The following is a 13,037-nucleotide window of genomic DNA, read 5'->3' as shown; positions in this document are numbered from 1 at the left end:
AATTATCTCACCCTCTGTCATCCCCTTCTCCTCCTGCTTTCAATCTTTCCCAGAATCAGGGTCTTTTCCAACGAGTCAGTTCTTTGCATCAGGTGGCCAAAGTAGTGGAGTTTCAACTTCAGCATCAGTCCTTCCAATGAATATTCAGGACTGATTTCCTTTAGGATTGACAGGTTTGATCTCCTTGCAGTCCAAGGGACACTCAAGAGTCTTCTCCAACACCACAGTTCAAAAGCACCAATTCCTCAGCTTTCTTTATGGTTCAACTCTCTAGTAGTCATACATGACTACTAGAAAAACCACAGCTTTGACTATACAGACCTTTGTTGGTAAAGTCAAGTCTCTGCTTTTTAATATGCTGTCTAGGTTGGTCATAGCTTTTCTACCAAGGAGCAAGTGTCTTTTAATTTCATGACTGCAGTCACCATCTGCAGAGATTTTGGAGCCCAAGAAAATAAAGTCACTCAGTGTTTCCATTGTTTCCCCATTTATTTGCCATGGAACTGGATGCCATGATCTTTGTTTTTTGAATGTTGAGTTTTAAGCCAGCTTTTTCACTCTCCTCTTTCATCCTCATCGAGAGGCTGTTTAGTTCCTCTTTGCTTTCTGCCATAAGGCTGGTGTCCACCAGTATATCTAAGGTTATTGATATTTCTCCCGGCAATCTTGATTCCAGCTTGTGCTTCATCCAGTGCAGCATTTTGCATGATGTACTCTGCATATAAGTTAAATAAAAAAGGTGACAATATACAGCCTCGATGTACTCCTTTATGTATACAGTTGTACACTCCTTGATGTACAACTTGGAACTAGTCTGCTGTTCCTTGTCCAGTTCTAACTGTCGTTTCTTGACCTGCATACAGATTTCTCAGGAGGCAGGTAGGGTGGTCTGGTATTCCCATCTCTATCAGAACTTTACACAGTTTGTTGTAATCCACACAGTCAAAGGCTTCAGCATAGTCAATAAAGCAGAAGTAGATTTTTTTCTGGAATTCTCTTGCTTTTTCTATGATCCAACAAATTTTAGCAATTTGATCTCTGGTTCTTCTGCCTTTTCTAAATCTAGCTTGAACATCTGGCAGTTCTCTGTTTACATACTGTTGAAGCCTAGCTTGGAGAATTCTGAGCGTTACTTTGCTAGCATGTGAGATAAGTGCAATTGTGCAGTAGTTTGAACATTCTTTGACATTGCCTTTCTTTGGGATTGGAATGAAAACTGACCTTTTCCAGTCCTGTAGCCACTGCTGAGTTTTCCACTTATCTGATGGTAAAAAATCTGCTTGCAATGTGGGAGACCCAGGTTTGATCCCTGGTTTGGGAAGACCCCCTGCAGGCAATGGCTACCCATTCCAGTATTCTTGCTTGGAGAATTTCCTGAATTGAGAAGCCCAGCAGTCTACAGTCCATGGAGTCACAAAGAGTTGGACACAACTCAACGACTAACACTTTCACTTTCCCCTTATTTGAAGATTTACCAAGTCTGCCTTGTGTTGGAGCAGGTCTGGTCAGGCAAAAACTCATGGGATCAGGTGCCACGACCCCATTCAAACCCTTCCAGCCAGCCCTGGCTCTCATCCTACAGCTTGGCTGGGTCATGTTGCTCTCCTGCTTTGTAAATCCCCCTTTAAAGAGCCACCATCATGTCCAGACTTGTGCTGAAGCTCTGGTCAGGTTCTGCCTTCATTTTTCTCAACACTACTTTTCTGATAAGAAAAATGCAGCACTTTCTGAATGGGACATTGTGTGAATGCTCAGAATATGTCCTCCATTCACTGGTTTATGATGACACCTCACGTGCAGGACTTGGCCTTCCACGCAGCTATGGACATCCAGATATTAGGCAGACCAAACTCTCTGGTCCTATGCAGTTTAAAAGTTCCTAATAAGATTTTGATCTTTTCTCCCTCAAATAACTGTAGTGGTAGTGATTTGGGGGGAAAAAATTCTTATACTCTGAAGGGGATCAGAACATGCCAGCCCCAAATTGCCACCCTGCCATGTGGATGATTTTGAGCTGTAAGTACTTGACAAACAGCAGATGTGGGAAGGGCTCTCTGAGGACCCTTATTCCACCTAAAAATAGGACATATGATTTCCTGTGAGAAAAATGCCCCCCATGCACTAAGAAGAAGAGAACATTCTTCTGTCTAGACGTGAAATGTGGACGCCACAATGAATCTGTGCAAACAAACCTACTCAAAGAACTTTTACCTCTCACTAGTTGACCCCATATATTTCCTAACTTTCCCAAAATTTAGCATCCCCAGCCCAGCCCCTTCGTCATGTATGATCTCCACAGTGAACTGTTCTTTGTTAACATGGCATGGAAGTTCCCAGGTCTACCCCATTCCTACACCATTTTTCTTCTCTATGAAGGCTTTCAGGCTACATAAAATATTAACATCAAGCAAAATTTGCTTGTATTTCTCCTGTTGATCTGTCTTTTGTAGGTTTAATTTGCAGGCCTCTGCACACAGCCTATGAGGATATATGAAAAGTCTTAAGCTTCACTAAAAACCCAACATTACTGGAAATTCTGCCCTCACAAATTTTTTTTAAAACATGGGAAAGTATCTTTGCAACATCTTTATCTACACTTGAAATCTCTCCTAATAACTGTTTTGCTTATTTAGAAATGTATTTGAATAAAGATAAAGAGAGAGAGATTGCTTTGTTCTCAAGCAACAGATAGAGTCTTCGCGTGATTTTTTAAATTTGCTTTTAATTAGAGGCTAATTGCTTTATAATATTGTGTTGGCTTCTGCCATACAACAACATAAATCAACCACAGTGACACATACGTCTCCTCCTTCCCGAACCTCCTCCCACTCTCCACCCCACCCTACCCTTCTAGGTTGTCACAGAGCACCCGGCTGAGCTCCCTCTGCTCAGTCAGCAGCTTCCCACTGGTTATCTATTTTACACATGACAGTGTATATATGTCAGTGCTATCCTCTCAATTCAGTCCACCCTTTCCTTCCCCCACTGTGTCCAAAGTCTGTTCTCTATGTCTGCATATCTATTCCTGCCCTGCAAATAGGTTCATCAGTACCATTATTCTATATTCTGTATATATGTGCTAATATATGAAATTTGTTTTTCTCTTTCTGACTTACTTCACGCTGTGTAACAGGTTCTGCGTTCATCCACCTCACTAGAACTGACCCATATGCATTTATTTTTATGCCTGAGTAATATTCCATTGTAGATATGTGTCTCAGCTTCTCATAGGCAAAACACTCTTTGATGTAAGTCACAGACATATCTTCTTTGGCCCACATCCTAGAGTCATGGAAATTAAAACAAAAATAAACAAGTGGGACCTAATTAAACTAAAAGCTTTTGCACAGCAAAGGAAACTATAAACAAGATGAAAACACAACCCTCAGAATGGGAGAAAATAATTGCAAATGAGAACGGAACACATTTGAGTTCAAATTGTCAACATCCGCTGGATCATCGAAAAAGAAGGAGAGTTCCAGAAAAACATCTATTTCTGCTTTATTGACTATGACAAAGCCTTTGACTGTGTGGATCACAATAAACTGTGGAAAATTCTGAAAGAGATGGGAATACCAGATCATCTGACCTGCCTCTTGAGAAACCTGTATGCAGGTCAGGAAGCAACAATTAGAACTGGACATGGAACAACAGACTGGTTCCAAATAGGAAAAGGAGTACGTCAAGGCTGTATATTGTCACCCTGCTTATTTAACTTCTATGCAGAGTACATCATGAGAAACACTGGGCTGGAGGAAGCACAAGCTGGAATCAAGATTGCCAGGAGAAATATCAATAACCTCAGATATGCAGATAACATCACCCTTATGGCAGAAAGTGAAGAAGAACTAAAGAGCCCCTTGATGAAAGTGAAAGAGGAGAGTGAAAAAGTTGGCTTAAAGCTCAACATTCAGAACACTGGTCCCATCACTGCATGGCAAATAGATGGGGAAACAGTGGAAACAGTGGCTGACCTTATTTTTTGGGGCTCCAAAATCACTGCAGATGGTGACTGCAGCCATGAAGTTAAAAGACACTTACTCCTTGGAAAGAAAGTTATGACCAACCTAGACAGCATATTTAAAAGCATAGACATTACTTTGCCAACAAAGGCCCATCTAGTCAAGGCTATGGTTTTTCCAGTGGTCATGTATGGATGTGAGAGTTGGACGGTGAAGAAAGCTGAGTGCTGAAGAATTGATGCTTTTGAACTGTGGTGTTGGAGAAGACTCTTGAGAGTCCCTTGGACTGCAAGGAGATCCAACCAGTCCATCCTAAAGGAGATCAGTCCTGGGTGTTCATTGGAAAGACTGATGTTAAAGCTGAAACTCCAATACTTTGACCACCTCACGCGAAGAGTTGACTCATTGGAAAAGACCCTGATGCTGGGGAAGATTGAGGGCAGGAGGAGAAGGGGATGACAGAGGATGAGATGGCTGGATGGCATCACCGACTCGATGCATATGGGTTTGGGTAGACTCTGGGAGTTGGTGATGGACAGGGAGGCCTGGCGTGCGACAATTCATGGGGTCGCAAAGAGTCGGACACGACTGAGTGATTGAACTGAACTGAACTGATGAGGTGGATGAAACTAGAATCTATTATACAGAGTGAAATAAGGCAGAAAAAGAAAAAAATATCATATATTAATGCATATATATACGGAATCTAGAAAGATGGTACTGACAATCCTATTTGCAGGGCAGCAAAGGAGACAGGAACATAACAGACTTCTGGTCACAATAGGGGAAGGAGAGAGGGAAAGAGTAGCACTGAAGCATATACATTACCATATGTAAAGCAGATGGCCAGCAGGAATTTGCTGTATCATGCGGGGAACCCAAATCCAGTGCTCTGTTACAATGCAGCAGGGTAGGAAGGGGTGGGAGGTGGGAGGGAGGTTCAAGAGGGAGGGGATATATGTATACCTATGGTTGATTCATGTTGATACACGGTAGAAACCAACACAATATTGTGAAGTAATTATCCTCCGAACAGAAATAAAATTGAATTTAGAGAACAATAATTGCAAATGAAACAACTGACAAAGGATTAATCTCCAAAATATACAAGCAGCTTATGCAGTTCAATATCAGAAAAACAAACAACTCAACCAAAAAGTGGGAGGAAGACTCAAATAGACAGTTCCCTTGATTGTTTTTTTGCTCTCTTTAATTTTTTTTTTTTTTTTACTGGAGTATAGTTGCTTTACCACGTTGTTAGTTTCTACTACTGTACAGCAAAGTAAATCAGCGATACCTATACATATACCCCCTCTGTTTTAGATTTCCTTTCTATTTAGGTCACCACACATCACTCGGTAGAGTTCCCTGTGCTGTACAGTAGACGCTCATTAGTTATCTGTTTTACATTATACATAGCAGTGTATATATGTCAGACTCAATCTCCCAATTCATCCCACCCCAGAAACACAGATGTAGAGAACAAAATGTATGGATTCCTTAATAACTCAACATAGCAGAAAGTTAGCAGTTCTTAATAACTCAACATAGCAGAAAGTTAGCAGTTCTTAATAACTCAACATAGCAGAAAGTTAGCAGTTCCTGAAGCCACTAAATCATCTGTTTCTTGGTAAAGAAAGGTACATTGGCCGAAGTTTTAGGTGTTTTTCTTACATACAGCTAAATTTTCTTCTTTAATTGTAAGAAAGCTTATATCTGATCACTTCAAAACATGAACATTCTGGGCCAACTCCCATAGGAATCAACACAACTTCCTCTTGAACGCTATCTTTCTTTAATTTACCAACCACTTTAAGAAACACACATTGCTTCAGAACAAATCCTATGAACAGGCACAGCCCCAAATTGCAAATAATTCACAGTTTAGTAGGAAAGGTAGACACAGTCAAATTGTACTGTCTTAAAGTAACGACTTCATTGGAGAAAGAAGGGCTAGAAGAAATTATGGTAGACAGTGATGAAATTTCTGGTGCTAATTTTGAAAGGTTTCTCAAGTTGTTTGTAACAGAAGAAAAGCCAAAAAAGAAGAAGGAGGAGGAAGAAGGGGAGGAGCTGAAGAAATGGGTTTCTAGGTAGAAAGGAGTCCGGGAATGCATTTCAGGGAGAACAACCTTGTAATGTAAAGATGTAAAGTCCCTCCTTTGAGTATAAAAGAAGGCCACTTTGTCTCTCAAGTCTCAACAAATTCTTAATATTTTACTCCTTACTCCTCTGGTTCTAATAATCACTGAGAAACTGTGGCCAGGCCTTCTTGAATCAAACTCAACTTTTCTGCTTTCCAGAAAAGATGAACGGGGAATGGAAATGAGCTAGGATGAAGAAAATGGTCTCCAAGGCTGGATTTGACTATCCTCCTAGGTTAGGACTGTAAACAATTTCTCACCAGAGTGGGTGCAGGACTAGATGTAAGGAGGAGATATTTTTTACTTGAGAAATCAGCCTTACTGGTGTAGAAGATGGCTGTGGGCCTGTGGGCTGGCAGAAACAAGGGACCACAAAAGCTGAGTGATAAAATCCTCACCAAGAGACAAGGAGGATTTTAATACAGAGGAACCAGGAAGATGCTGAGGTTTCTGCTCCAAGTGCTATAGGATAAAGTGGTGCTGGGAAAAAAAGAAAGTTCTGATAGAGGTTTTTTGCTTGTTTGTTTGTTTTTAATACTCTAGTTATTTGTTCTATAGCATCTAATGTAGCCCTTCCCCATAAACCCTACAACATGCAATAAAACTCTTGATTCGTAGTTATTTTTGAGGGAGGATTAGGAGATATGCCATGTGGAAGATGAAAAATTCCCATTTCCACATAATAGAAATAGAGTCAGAGAGAACACCTGGGCAGTAAAGAATGTACCTGCCAGTGCAGGAGACGTAAGAGAGGCAGCTTCCATCCCTGGGTTGGAGGGACCCCCTGGAGGAGGAAACGGCAGCCCACTCCAGTGTTCTTGCCCGGGGCATACCACGCACAGAGAAGCCCGGTGGGCTGTGGTTTATGGGGCCACCAAGAGTCAGATATGACTGAGCAACTAAGCAGCAGCAGCGAGAGAGACCACTTAAGAAGAGTTTTAGCAGGATGACAGATTTAAATTCCTGAAAGAAAAAAAAAATTATCAAGAAAGGATCCTATATCAAACAAAAGTATTCTTCAAAATTAAAAAAAACAATTAAATGTGAAAGAAAAAGAAGAACTTTGAACTTCTAAAAACCACGAACCTAGGTGTTGGGATCAATCTCCTCTAGATTTTAAGAACTAGGAGACTCCAGATAACATGACATGGAGTTAAACCTGTGGTCTTTGTTTACGTTCACGTTTAATATTCTATGTGTGGCCCTCCTGGCAGCAACGTTATGCCCTTTTAACATAAATATACTGACTTTCGGATGTATTCCTTAGACAGACAATTGCCCAAAAGCAACTACAGGAGTCGATATATGTTTAACATGTGCTCCAGAGAGAAGACCTTCTGCCTTCAGGCAACAGTGATAAAGAAGGAAGTGAGCGGTCCCTGTCCATCCTCAAAGGGAAGGTACTTGAAGCTCAAGTTCACAGCTTGTATATTTTTGTATCTTCACCATTTAGTCCATTTCCTAGCTTGTAGCTTACAGTAGCAGTTTTAGCTCATGTGATTGTGGAATGTAGCAAGTCCAAAATTTGCAAAGGAGGGCAGTAGCCTGCAAACCCAGGGAGGAGCTGATGCTTCATTTTGAGTCTAAAGGTTTCTCCTAGCAGAATTCTCTCCTTTTTTTTTTTAAACCCTTTTAAAAAACTTTTTTTTTTTTTTAATGAAGTATAGTGTATTTACAATGTTGTGTTAATTTCTGGTGGCTCACACAGTAAAGAATCTGCCTGAAATGCAGGAGACCCAGGTTTGATCCCTGGGTCAGGAAGATTCCCTGGAGAAGGGCATGGCAACCCACTCCAGTATTCTTGCCTGGGAAATCCCATGGACAGAGCAGCCTGACAGACTATAGTCTATGGGTTGCAAAGAGTCAGACACTTTGAATGACAATCAAATTAATATAGCATATATATTATACACATATATTCATATATGACTATATTATATATTTATATTAATGTGTTTATATATAACAATTTTATTTATAAATGTATATAATAGATAATTTATATTATATATCACTATATTATATAATATAAATTATAGTAATTTTAAGCTATTTCATAAATATAGATTTGTTATATATAAATATATTAATATAAACACATAATGTATAAGTGTATTATATTAATATATTGATATTAAATGTATTTATTTTAACAAACATAATTATGGTTAATATATAATAGATTCATATATTATAGTTATATATCAATAATATATATAATATATAAATATATTACATATTTATACATAATAAATTTATATTTATGAAATATGGAAAAATATGTAATATAATTTATATTACATAACATCTTATGGAAAAACCCAAATGAACATCTTGGTCAACACAATATATAATACATATTTGCATGTACAATATGCTAATATATTATATAATTATATTATATAAACTAACACTATTATATATAAATTAATATATAATTCTATATATTTGAAATATCTCATCTCACTCTTTTGTTTATGTAAATTTCAATGCCTGAAAATAATGCTATTCTTATTATAAAAGGCAATAAACAGAAAATTTCTCATCAAGACAGCTGAGAGAGAGATCAAAAAACAGGTTACAGGGCAGCAATGAAGGGAAAGAAAACTATCTACTGCTCATGTCACCATCAGGGTGAATTCACACCCACAGACGGCTTCATTGCTGCTGCTGTTGCTGCTGCTAAATCGCTTCAGTCGTGTCCGACTCTGTGCGACCCCATAGACGGCAGCCCACTAGGCTCCCCCATCCCTGGGATTCTCCAGGCAAGAACACTGGAGTGGGTTGCCATTTCCTTCTCCAGTGCATGAAAGGGAAAAGTGAAAGTGAAGTCGCTCAGTCGTGTCTGACTCTTAGCGACCCCACGGACTGTAGCCTATCAGGCTCCTCCGTCCATGGGATTTTCCAGGCAAGAGTACTGGAGTGGGGTGCCATTGCCTTCTCCGATGGCTTCATTAAGCTCCTTCATTTCACAGACAATAGAACCAAAATCAGGGGATTCTCAAATGGACCCACATATTCTTTCTGATGCTTCTCCAAAAGACTGAAGAGAAGCGAAACACCCCTCCAAGACATGCTATGCAGCACCATCACTCTGATAACCAAAATCAGACAAAGATACCACCAAAAAGCTACCACCAATAAAGAAAATTACAGGCCAGTACCTTTGATGAATATAGATGCAAAAATTCTTAATAAGTTGTTGGCAAACCAAGTACAACAACACATAAAAGAGATCATACACCATGACCATGTTGAATTTATCCCAGGGTCATAAGGATGTTTCAATACATACAAATCAATCAATGTGATACACCACATCAGCAACAAAAAAGACAAGAATGACATGACATCTCGATAGATGCAGAAAAACCATTTATTAAAATTCAACATCCATTCCTGATAAAAACTGTTACAGAAGTGACTACAGAGGGAACATACCTCAGCATACTAAAAGCTATTTATGACAAACCCACAGCCAATATGATACTTAACAGTGAAAAGCACTTTGCCTTCTTTCTAAATCTAGAACAAGACAAGGATGCCCATTCACACCATTACTGTTCAAAATAGTATTGAAAGTTGACACACAGCAATTAGACAAGAAAGAAAGAAAATATATCCAAATTGGAAAGGAAGAGGTAAAACTGCAGATGACTTGATACTACATGTAGAAAACCCTAAAGACTCCACCCACAAACTAAGAACAGATAAACAGATTCAGCATGGTAGCAGGATCCAAAAACAAAACAAACAAAAAAAGGAAAGGTAAATGGTCTGTCAGATTTTGAACCCCAGTCATATGTCACCAAAGCCCAGTGCTGCTAATCCATGACATTAAACTGCCCTGCCTGGCTTCTTATGTGTGGTTGTAAGAAACTAATGAAGCCTTGGCTCACTCCACTGGAAAGTTGTGAGTGCTTCGGCTAATTTATGACATAGCTGTGCCAGGGAGGAAAAGCATTCTTTCCTCACTGTATTTCCAGAAAGACAGCTGTACAGTGATCTTTGTGTGACCTTCCTAGCTCTAGCTCCCTCCTAGGGTTTTAATATATGCTTCCTGGATAGACTGAAAAACAAAGGAATGAATGAGCGCCTACATGCAAAGAAAAAAACCTGAATGCTAACATTAGCTTCTGCTGCAGATAGCACAAGCGTCACAACAGGCTTCTCTGCATACTCAGGTATTGTGAAGTCATTCAGAGTTCACATGCCCACCAAGACAACATCAAATGAATTATTTTAAGCTGTCACTTCTGAGACTAAGCTCTGTGCTGACAAAAATAAGTGAGTAAAGCAGCAGCAATGAAACACGCCCTGGATCCTGACATGGGTTGTGCCTGCGAAAGAGAGCAGGAAATTTTAACAGCTGGGAGGAGATACAGCGGGAAGCTAGCTTCAATCCTCTTGACTTCAACAAAGGGAGGCCAGGAAAACACTAGCAAATGACCCTTGCAAGGAACAGGTAACACCTAATTTAGCCCATGCCAACAATGCCACAGGGGCTTCCCTGGCGGCTCAGATGGTAAAGAATCTGCCTGCAGTGCAGGAGACCCGGATTTGATCCCTGGGTCCAGAAGATCCCCTAGAGAGGGAATGGCAATCCACTCCAGTATTCTTGCCTGGAGAATTCCATGGACGAAAGAGCCTAGCAGGCTACAGTCCATGCAATCGCAAAGAGTCGGACATGACTGAGTTTCACGTCACTTCAACAATGTCACACATGTATATTTTGGTGTGTAAACCCTAGAGGTTTTCTAAAGCACAGTCATACAGCCAGTGCCCCAGTGCAGCAAAACTCAGTGAAACGGTGCTGTGCAGTGATGTTGAGAAGTGCTGAGGTCCTCACCTGTCTATAGAAACTAGTGTTATTAAGGCTCAAGCAAGCTATAATGAAACAGCCATTTGAATAACTAAGGATCATGTCAAAAATTAAGAAGATCCCTGGGGGTGGGGGTACTTCAGAGCATTTTGATGCCATCTCTATTTTGATAACATTCTTGCTCTGTCACCTAGAAAAAGTTATTAATTTACTCTGTATCTCAATTTAGCCAGCCATAAAATGAAGATGATATTCCTTTTTAATCTATAAGCCATATAAAATTATCTAATTCCAATAATAGGCTAGAGGTCATAGGTCAATAATTCCTCAAAGGTATTCCAAAATTCAAAATGCTGGGAAAACTTTTTTTTCATAAGGCATTTTACAGCAAGAATTTATCTGACATGAACAGATTAAGTGGTGAAAACTGACCTGACATAACCTGAAGCTTTTTATTTATTTAGCCCCATGCTAATGCGATTGATTAAGGACATTGTTCAAGACTCTTTTAGGACTGTTATAAAGTATATGGAATATAAGCTGTTTTAACTTTCTAAAAGTCAAAAAAGTTTGAATTTTAAGGTATCAATACATCTGGTCATAGGGATTAATATCCAACAAATATAAATAGCTCTTACAACTCAACATCAAAAAAAATTAAAAATGGGCAGAAGATCTGAATAGATATTTTTTCATAGAGGAAATGCAGATGGCCAACAGGCACATGAAAAGATGCTCAACATCAATAATCATCAAAGACATGCACATCAACTCAAAATCACAGTGACGTATCACCTCACACCTATTAAAATGGCCATCATCAAAAAAACACAAATAGCATATGCTGCAGAGGGTGTGAAGAGAAGGGAACCCTCCTACACTGTTGGCGGGAGTGTAAACTGGTACAGTCACTGTGAAGAGCTGTATGGAGGTTTCTCAAAACACCAAAACAGAACGACCATATGACCTAGCGGCTCCATTCCCGGGCATCTGTCTGAAAAACAAACAAACACTACCAAAAAGATGCATGTACCCCCGTGTTCACAGCAGCATTATTTACAATTGCCAAGATGTGGAAACAACTTAATGTCCTTCAGTAGATGAATGGATAAAGGCAGACAGACAGACAGACAGACAGATACAATGGAATACCACTAACCCATAAAAAACAGAAATTTTGCCATTTTGTAGCAACATGGATGGACTTCTATGAAGTTAAGTCAGACAGACAAAGAACAAATACTGTATGATATTACTTATGTGTGGAATCTAAAAAGTACAACAAACTAGTGAATATTAAAAAAAGAAGCAGACCCACAGAAACAGAGAACAGACTAGTGGTTGCCAGTGAGCAGTGGGGGAGGGGTAATGCCTAGACTTATCTTTTTCATGCTTCAAACCGCTTTAACCTTCAGTAACACCAAATCTACAGAATGTAGACCACAAATATCAATAAAACTTAAAACCAGCTGTTTCACCAGTGGTTGAATTTAGTATTCATAAAATATCCTTGCATTTGGAAATAATTTAGATTCAATTTTTCTCACTTTGCAAGAATGCTCATGTATGCACAGTAATTGAGAAATGAGAGCCCCTTAGAAATTGTATTTGTTCTTGTAGTGAAATGACTTCAAAGCAAAGTAATGAAAATTCTTCCAAATGTTTATAGAAAAAGAGTATGGTTAGTATGAAATGGAAATCCAATTTAACATATTTTATATAAATTAGAACTTATAATAGTCATAATGTTCATGTTGGCCACAAACAAAACTGTCAACTCTGTCAATATAAGCTCGAAAGAAGATGATAAATATTGATGTGGAGAGTTCCTCTCTAGGTATGCTCAGCATCAACTAAATCTTTTAGTCTGCTTAACAGTCTGCATTTTTCTGTCCTCAGATAGAGAGATGAGCATCACCAGACATTCACCAGTCAGAGGACACACTCTGGAAAGTGACTGTCATACTAAGTGTCTAGTTAAGCTAACCTGTGGCTCAAAAGAATTCATCACTTGGATTAATAAACTGATTCCAACCCAATCTCAAATAGTAACAAATGAATGTGGGTCTAAGTCTCAGATGGTCTATGCAGAAACACTAGTTCTACGGG

The 13,037-nt window shown here is 39.2% G+C and overlaps 1 protein-coding gene across 2 annotated transcripts in view; it reads right to left on the bottom strand.

Moving 5' to 3' along the window:
- Nucleotides 1-13,037, bottom strand: part of RBMS3 (RNA binding motif single stranded interacting protein 3) — a 1,621,798-nt gene that overhangs the window by 1,229,873 nt on the left and 378,888 nt on the right. The window lies entirely within an intron of this gene.

The sequence above is a fragment of the Giraffa tippelskirchi genome, chromosome 9, assembly GCF_054371585.1.
Source record: "Giraffa tippelskirchi isolate mGirTip1 chromosome 9, T2T-mGirTip1v1.2.pri, whole genome shotgun sequence".
In the NCBI taxonomy this organism is placed as follows: domain Eukaryota; kingdom Metazoa; phylum Chordata; class Mammalia; order Artiodactyla; family Giraffidae; genus Giraffa; species Giraffa tippelskirchi.
The sequence above is the reverse complement of the archived record's forward strand: the minus strand, read 5'-3'. Positions and strand labels throughout refer to the sequence as shown.